This window comes from Cebidichthys violaceus, unplaced genomic scaffold, assembly GCF_023349555.1.
Source record: "Cebidichthys violaceus isolate CVI_PGR_0920_01 unplaced genomic scaffold, fCebVio1.0.p SCAF_27, whole genome shotgun sequence".
Lineage (NCBI taxonomy): Eukaryota > Metazoa > Chordata > Actinopteri > Perciformes > Stichaeidae > Cebidichthys > Cebidichthys violaceus.
The window spans coordinates 1,779,674-1,788,947 of record NW_027176450.1 but is presented as its reverse complement, the minus strand read 5'-3'; positions in this window follow the sequence as shown (position 1 = coordinate 1,788,947).

Below are 9,274 nucleotides of genomic sequence, written 5' to 3'. Positions count from 1 at the left end.
CTGGACAACAGTAGGAAGTTGAAAACCTGCACAATAAATGACAAGATATTTATTAAATGTACTTTACTTATGTTTGGCTTTATGATTACATTGCAATCATATTTTTAAGAAAATCTACATGTGCTTTTAAGTTTCATTTTCTTTGAATGCATCATACCAGACAGTGCAAGATTAAAACGTCTTTTAAGTTATTTTATTAGAAACATTTTAATCTGTTCTGTGCATAAGCACTTCTATATTTCCAAATACCAGGTAGGCTATGATAAGAAATGATTGTCTCTGTTGACGGTCATTAGATAAGCAGCATTGCAGACATGTAGAAGTGGACTGTTTTGCTCCAGATATATCGACCTTCATGATGGGCATTTGCTCAGACCTGAGTTATTCTTACTTGTGTTCTTGTTTTGGGACTTTAAGAACAATGCTTCTCACTTCTTTGTTGCGTTCACATGTTAAATGTCTCTGACTGTCCATCTTGCAATGCGTCCAGTCCTGCAGCCACTTCCTCCTATTGACATGTGTTTGATTTACGGCTAAATATAACCAGCCTGCAAACTTGTGAATGCGCCACAAGGGAAAAACTGAGATATGTTATAAGTTTCAAACATCCTCAACTGTTTCTTCAAGCTGTTTACCTGCTACCAAAAATAGATCTCAGAGAGCTCTGACCCTGGAATCCACCGCGTGCATGTTTTTATTTCAAATAAGTTCCCCGAATTTGTGGGACAGAACAGGAAGAACGTTAAGTGAAGTTGGCATGGACCGAATGTTAAGTTTGGCAGCATGGCTTCTGAGTAATATGTATATCTGAGAGCATTATCAGACATCCTTTCGTATAGTAGACTGAAGGCGGATGTTGAATCGTTGTTTTCCAGGTATCCCAGACGGGGATTACCATCTCGGACTGAGGAGGGCTGGTAGGACCGAGGGCCAAACTCTTGGAGGTTTCCCTAGATCAGGCCGCTGGAGGTGGAGAGGCCCACTCTATCACAATGCAATCCCTGGGAAGCACTCCCCTGCTTCCTCTCATTAACGCAGCTCTGCAATGGAAAACCCATCTGGCTGTATTTTGGCTGTTTGTTTTCGGAAGCAAGCCGTGCCCTGTCTTTGTTCACACTGTCATGCACTTTCGGTGGTTCCACTCTTTGCTGTTTGTTTGCTACTCCTGCAGCATAAATAATATCCAATTAATTAGACTGCTGTGGCTGAAAGGGGCACTTGTCTCAGGTCAGTTCTGAGCACCGGGGCTTGTTTAGTCTAGATGGGGTTGCTCCACTGTTTTTTCCCCCCACTGGCTAAAGCCAATACATATATGCCCATAACTGAGCTGTGGGCCTCATATGGCAGCTCAATAAAATATTGGGCTGATATTGACCATTTTTAATAGATATCAGGCAATTAACCCTGTCCACTTTCAAAAGATGGAGCATTAGTGAAAACCATTTCTCCTAGATTCTTTTGCTTAAAAGGATTCCTTTTGGTACTGCCCACAACTTCCACACTATAAGATATTAGAGTTATTTCTAAATTTATAGAAAGCCAAAATCAACTTAACAGAAACAGATAGTTTGCTGTAGATAGGTCACTATTCACGCTGAAAAATTTCCTTCACTTATTATAGCTTAGTCACTTGCAGATACAGTCTCCTTTGACAACTCTCCCTGCTGATGCACGTGAGATGTAACCATCAAACAGCATCCTTTAAATGGAGAAAACAACTGCATTAACATTGTCCTTTTTTAAAATACTTGTTTATTGTCTGCAAGGGTTGACCATCAAACAGCATGTCTCAAGATTGCAATGTTTTTCAGCAAAAAAGAAAACTCTCAACGCTTGGTTTTCAGAGCATCCTTGAACGCACCAGTTTTCAAAATGTTCCTGTTCCCAACTTTATTGACTCATGACAATGCTGTAGGCCTAACTTTGAGTGCAAAAGCTAGTCGATTTACTGCTCACTGTTATGTGTCTCAACCAAGTTGAAGTACCTGCAACTTGTTGGCACAGTAGCAAATAACTGCATGCTGAAAAAAATGGAAACCAACTGCTGCTTGGAAGGTAGGAAGTTAAGAAAAGCTTTGGAACGTCAGTAAAACAATTCACATGCAATTTGTGGTTAGTGGGTTTCATACAAACCACAACATGTAATGCCAATACTTTTTTCTTTAAAGTTGTAGTTTGTCAATTTGGGAAATATGCCTGCAGCCACAGCCAGGAGATGGTTAGCTTAGCATAAAAACTGTATTGTGTTACCATTATTGTCCATCATATAGATCCGTACGGAACTGTACAGTATAGGTGTCCCGTCTCAGAGTAAGTGTGATTGGGTTTTTAGAGCTTTTGGGGTGAGTTTTTAAGGTGTCAGAAGGATTTGTTGTTAAGCCTCCCTTGTCACTAAAAATTGCAGATTGATTGACGAATGGATATCATATTATTGGTTGATGTCGGTTCCAGCGTGCGTTAGTGCATGTCATATTTTGTTTTACAGAAAGAGAAAATTATTTGTTGTTGATATAAAAATATATGATGATATTTTTTGTATATGTTTTTTTGCACATAGGTAAATAGGTAAGACAGGATGTGATCTTAAAGTGTTAGAAAGGCATTCTTCATTTCATCACAAATGAGTGTCTTCATCAGCCATCTAGCATGATCTTAGTCACTTAGTCTAGGTGGTTTTGGTCGAGGTGTGGCCCTGTCAGTCATCAGAAAAGGGTCATTCATTTGTGGTTATGTAAGCACTTAGGAATGACCCGTTGTGACATGACCCGTCAGGGCAGGATTCAATAGAGAGAACCCTCTGTCCTCTCCCATGTCCAGTCTACACCGTCTGTCAGGATGGCTGCCCACTTGAACCAAAACAATGGTGCACTCCATCACTCCTGATGGGATATCCTGATTTATGTTATCTGAGCGGATCCATCAAGTGGATCTTTATTTAGCGACGAGCAGATGCATGGCCCTGCCTGCCGGTGCCCACTCAACTCCAGATCGAACAGACACGCCAACCTGTTTGTTTCGTTATCAGCTGTCACACTGAATCATCGCCCCCGTGCCTCAGACAGAGCGGAGGAAGTTCAGCTTTGTTCAAAGCAGGGACCACAATCTAAAATAAACTTTGACACTATCTTAAATCATTTCTCATTCGCAAAAATGTATCAGCAAAACAAGCCTTTTATTTTTTTTCCAAATGTTGATACGCTTGATTTGTGCTAAACGTCATCCTAGGTGGATGCAGTGATATAAATATTTTTGCTCAGGTCTGCGCTGGCCTGACGCCACTTACACTGTAAACATCCCAACCTGTGGGGTTATTTGTTTTCCTTTGTTTAAACTATTTTGACGTCTATATAATAGTGAGAAAAAAACAGGGGGAGGCGTTGTCCTGAATGTCTGTATTTATGCGAGCACATCCCCTGGCCTCACAGATCCGGCCAACGCCAATCAACCAGTGATACAGCGATAAACAAGATGATGGAAAACCTCCAACCTTCAGTAATGATCATCATGACAGAAGCAAATCAAGTGAATTAGGATCTTAGATTGCAAAAAAAACAACAAGATGTCGACGGTCAAAATGCAGAGCTCAATGGTTTAAAAATGGCAGGCAACAAACCAATGGTTGACGTCATGGTGACTACGTCCACTTCTTATAGTCTATGTGCTCTCTCCACCCACACCAAAATAAATATTATATCTGTTTAGCATTGTCATTGTGCACATATTAGCATGCTGATGTTAGCATTAAGCTTAAAGCACCATTGTGTCTAAGTATAGTTTAACAGTGCTGCTAGCATGGCTGTAGACTCTTGGTCTTGTTTACAACAGGCGGCAAATCGGCAGTTCTGCTGAGTGAAGCCAATGTGGAAGTGTCTTGCCTCCTCTCTACTGACCAGCAGTGGGCAACTATTCCGGTTGCAAAAATAAGTCTGATTGTATAGAAGTCTATGAGAACATTACCCTACTTCTCACTGGATATATTCCCTCTGTAAACATTGTAAACATGAGTTTATGGTCTCAATCTCTAGTTTCAAGTCTTTTTCTAAACAGCATGATGTTCATTTATTAAATTATGGTCCATTTAGAGTCAAATAGACCGTAAAGCAGAATATGCTTTAGGGCGGGCTTACTGTGATTGACAGGTCGCTGCCACTACCAGAGCTGTATACGGCGTCCGTATTCTAAGATGGCGATGGCGAAATCGCCCAACTCAAGGCTTTATAACGGCAGTCTACAAACCAATGGGTGACGTCACGATGACTACATCCACTTCTTATATACAATCTATGGTTTGTACAAGTTATTTTGCATCTAACACTTACAATTATATTAACTCTACAATTTACCACAAAAAGATTCATATTTGCCCTGAAAAGGTTGTTAGGTTGTTTTGTTATGCTACACACCAGTACATGGAGGTAAAAATAGATGAGAGGCAAAAGACGAGAGGAGAGAGTGGCGATGACAGTGAGCGAATGCTGTCAGATCTTTTCACGGAAAACAGGGTGGACATGCGGACATCCTTAAAAGCTGTGTACTTGTGAGGGAAGTCTATCCTAGAGGCCTCACCTTTGCTCTCTGGGAGGAATTTCTGCACAAACACGGTCATAATTGGCTGTGACAGAAAAAAAATGGCACAAGCTAATGTTTTGTTATGCTCAGCCTTGGCTTGCGTTATCATATTTAAAAAATAGAAAACTTTTAAATTTTTATAAAGGTCTGTCTGGTTGTGCTATCACAACTCAATCAATCAAGAACTTCTTGTTGCTTACAATTGAAAATGTCCCTGAATATTTTCCTGATGATGACATTATTTTGTCTGCCAGTGTTTCTGTCAGCAAACGAAGGCAATCCCCCCCCACCCCCGAAGAAGCCTCCCCCGTGTTGTATTGTCATGGTCTCCCCTACCTGCCAGCAAGTTGTCTGTTCCTGCCGCTAGCAGCAAATTTATTGGCCCAGGCCATTTGCAAGAACGGAAACTACTTTGCATGGCAAGGAATAAGTCTGGGAGCTAAACAATGGCTGCTCTTGTGAAATATGGCAACAGGGTCTCACCTTTGGCTCCTTGTGCCTTCTCCCCCGCCTTGTTTGCGTAAGCAGGTTGTGTTCTGCACCCCATCAGGAAGAGGTGTTGCAGGAAACCCAAATTTGAGGTAGGATTTTAGAGTAAACTTACAACGTTTGGACCCCAAAAGAGAGCTTATCTGCTCTCTCTTGAGGAGGTGAAAGAAAGGGTAGAACAGGAGTGTGACCTGTGGCCCAGAACCTGCAGGGAGCCAAAGATGCACACAACTGGATCTCTGATTAGAGGCCGTGTTGTTGCCACATTGCTAGGAGGTTATGCTGACCTGCTGCATAACCTGTCTATTGTGTTCAATTCCAGTGATACCAATTATAATTATATTAAGACATGATAAACATCTTAAAGAATAAATATATGTATTAGAGGAAGTCATTGACACGCTGTTATTGTGCGTATACTGTAGGTGTAAGGTGGAAAAGATTAAAAAAATAAAATCCTTCACGCTATTTATTTCTTTTGACTTCCAATCCCAGCAGTGAAAGAAGTCTCTTTACTTCGATAAAGTTTGTAATACCACAATGTAAACATACTTGGTTACTTAGTATCAAAAGTAACACTAGGCATCATATAATGTCTCTATTACATACTGCACATTACATCGCTGTATGCAGTATTTTAAGGTGCAGCTAGTTTTAGCTGCTTCACATAGTGTTGGAAAATTTGCTAAAGAGCCACAAGAAGGACCTTACAAGCTGAGTAACAAGAAAATGATTTTATAGCATATTATAGGCTATTTGGGCTGTAATTACTTGAGCTTGGCTCAGTCTGTATTGTGTTTTCCTCATAGACCCCAACAGCAATGCAATGATTTCTTAAGTTGTCGTTGGTCATCAGTATGTAAGGTAATTCTAAGAAGTTGGATAAATCCGGGCCAAGATACTCACAAAAACGTGATTCTCAAAAAGACAATATTTTAAAAATGTTAAAAAAACATTAAATGGAGATCGAAAAAAGTATTTCTTGTGGCTGCCTTTCATTCAGGTCAAGTGGACTCTTATATAAGGAGCATAGCATGCTGCAGGAAAGAGCCCTTGAATCGAGAAATGAATCAACATTTTTGCACTTCTGGTTCCTTCGTCTCAAGTTTTTTGAATGTTTTTGGTAAGATTTCTGAAATAAGATCTGTGGTTAACACAAGCTGAAGAATTTTCTTTTCAACATTTTGTTCTACGATATAAAATACTTCATTAAATACCCCTTTTGTGAATTTTGAAGTTTTTACGAGTCTTAAAAAGGCGGTTGCTAAGGTCATCACGTCACTAGTCCCCTTGTACAGCCTCCTTGTGTTTACGCTTGCATTCTTGCAAAGTTTATTTTTAATTTCTACCGGTTTCACAGTATATCGCGGTATTTGTTTTTGCGTTATGGCATTAACTAATTAACGCCGAAAATTATTTTATCGCCAGTGCGATGCTAACTTCCAGGTTGGACTCCAAAAATGCGTCATCCCTGCTGTGCTCTACAGCTGTCTGTATTAGTGTGAGGCTTTTGAACTAAAAAAACGTAATAAACCAGACAAAACATTTCTTTCTGGTTAATTTTCATCTGTTTCAGAAGAGGTAATAGAAAATAGTTATCACAAATCTATGGAAACACCAGCACTCTTCTTGCAGTCCAGATGAGTTCAAACAGTTCGACAGCTCTAAACACCATGTAGTTCCAGAAGCATTTCTCACCCCTTCATGACCCTCAGCCATTATTCATTAGCAGAGGGTTAAAGTTTGAGCCTCATGACTCCACATCCTCTCTGCCCTCTTGCTGGCTGTGCGACACACACTTGCCCTCGCAGATTTCACAATTTTGCCCATTTGACCTTTGACACTTGAACCTACTCATCTTTTTTAACATCCATCAGTGCATCTGTGCTGGCAGTCCATGCATTCTCCTGTCTGTGTTAAAAGGCAGATCGTAAACATTGACTGGTGTGGATCCTGAAACCAGCTGAGGGGCAGTGGGGAGGAGGTCCTGACTCAACCGAACCCAGGAGGAATTTAGTGTTAAATGAAAGCTCACTAGGGACACCTACAGGCTAGCAGAGGTGTTGCATAACAAGGTAGAAACAACATACTGTACCACGCTATGCTACCTGTAGTATATGTTAGACATATGTGGTATATGCAGGCAAAGCAGTCCATTGTCCATACAAAATGTTATTTATCAAAAAACAAGCAATCAAGCCGAATAACAAAGAAATCATACCTCTCCTGCTCTTGTAAAAAAAAAAAAAAAAAACACAGTCCAAACCCAGTGCATTCTGGTCCTATAACTGCGTACTGGTATATATAACCACAGGTGCCCACAGTGTTACTCAATTCATAAAGAACAGAAAATAGAATTAAATATACTAAATGACAAAATAATCACACTAAACAAATAACAAACAAAAGAAAAATCTATTGAAAATCTAATCTGAATAAAGCAAACATCTAGAATAATTAAACAATGCTACTTCTGAGTAAAAAAGCTAAATACAAACAACAAATGAATAACTCCTACACCAATGAGCCTACAAAGTAACCAACGTGTTTAATGCGGAGCATGTTTTTAAATGTTTTAGGCATACAATGTATTTATGACTTTTTCTTTTTGTGCTTTTTTCTTTTTTAATCTTTAAAAATCCAGACAAGAGTGGTTATCTGTGTGTTCATCAGTCACACATTGCCATCCTCAACTGTTGTGTGATGTTACAAGACCAAAACCAAGGCCTTCATCAAACTGGAAAGGCAAGGCAAGTTTATTTGGAAAGCACCTTTCAAACAGAGGTACTAATGTGCTTTAAGTAAGGCTAAGACATACATTAGAACATTCAAAAACACAGTTAAAAAAATAAAACATGAAATCAATTAAAATAGAATAAAATCACATAAATCATTTTGATTAAATTAAATAAAATGTGAATTGATAATAATAGACTATAAATGCAGTTACAGTGCAGCAATAAGTTGCCCCTCATTTAATAACCCAATTAGCCTCACCATGATGGTTCTTACTTGTGTTCATCACTCATAAACCTCCTGCCTTTCTCCTTTTGCTGCATTAATGCGCTTGGACTTTGTTTTGTTTGCTTTCAACTAAGTAGGTAGTACAATGTTTCTGACTCATGAAAGCAAAAGTCTTTGTCTGTTCCAGAGTGCATCAGTGCTGTACAAAGAGGAAGCCATCATGTTCTATGAATGAACAATGCTTTTGTTTGAACGGCACAAACGCTTTAGACGTGTCCTCTATTTCTTTCCTTAATGGTGAAGGCTCTGGTCCCTAGTTTCATCGAGACACTGTCTAGTTCGTCTTTCAGAATTTCCATGCATCACATTTTGATGCAAATTGCAACCAAACAAGAAGGCCACAAATACCTCTGACATCCTGAGTTTGTAGTGTTTGATTGGCAAAGTTGTTAATTCATGCACTTATAAACTCCTCTGGTGCATGCCAAATGATGAAGTTGTATTGCTTTTGAGATGAATTATTGAGGGATCATCTCAGAAGACATCCCTTTACTACAAAAGTAGTGGAAGCCTGTTAAAAATTTGTCCATTGAAATGACACAGTTTTTCCTCTTAGTTTCTATTACGATCCAACGGTAGAGTCCCTACTGTTTATACAGAGGTAGCTGTTCCTTATAATCTCTGGTTGTGCCAGTTCATTGTGGGCAATGTTATAAATCAATGAGCCAGACTACTTCATGCAAATACTAATTTACATAATAATTATAATACTAAGGATGCAATGTCGTTCTGTCAGTCGGTCTGTCAACATATTTGGTCCGACTGGAATTTCTCAACAATCATAGAATGGATTGCAATGAAGTTTGGCTCGGATATTCATTGTGGCCAGAGGATCAATCCCAACATTGGCAAACCCCTGACTTTTCCTCTGGTGCCACCATGAGGTTGACTTTTGTAGTTTTGAGTGAAATGTCTTGACAGCTATTGGATTGTCATGAATTTTGATATTTGTGTTCCCCCAGGTTGATAACGTATTGATCCCCTAACTTTTCTTTTCATTTAAACCATCATCAGGTCCAAATTTATTTATTTTTTCTGTAGTGAAAAAAGGACAGTAGCGATAAATATAAAGCAATGGCAGATTTTATCCATATGTCCTATCCTAGCAAAAAGGCAGTCAAAGTGATGGCCCAAAGAATAAATGTAGGATGACACTTTTGGATAAAGTAAAGTAGTAACAAGAAATATTCAC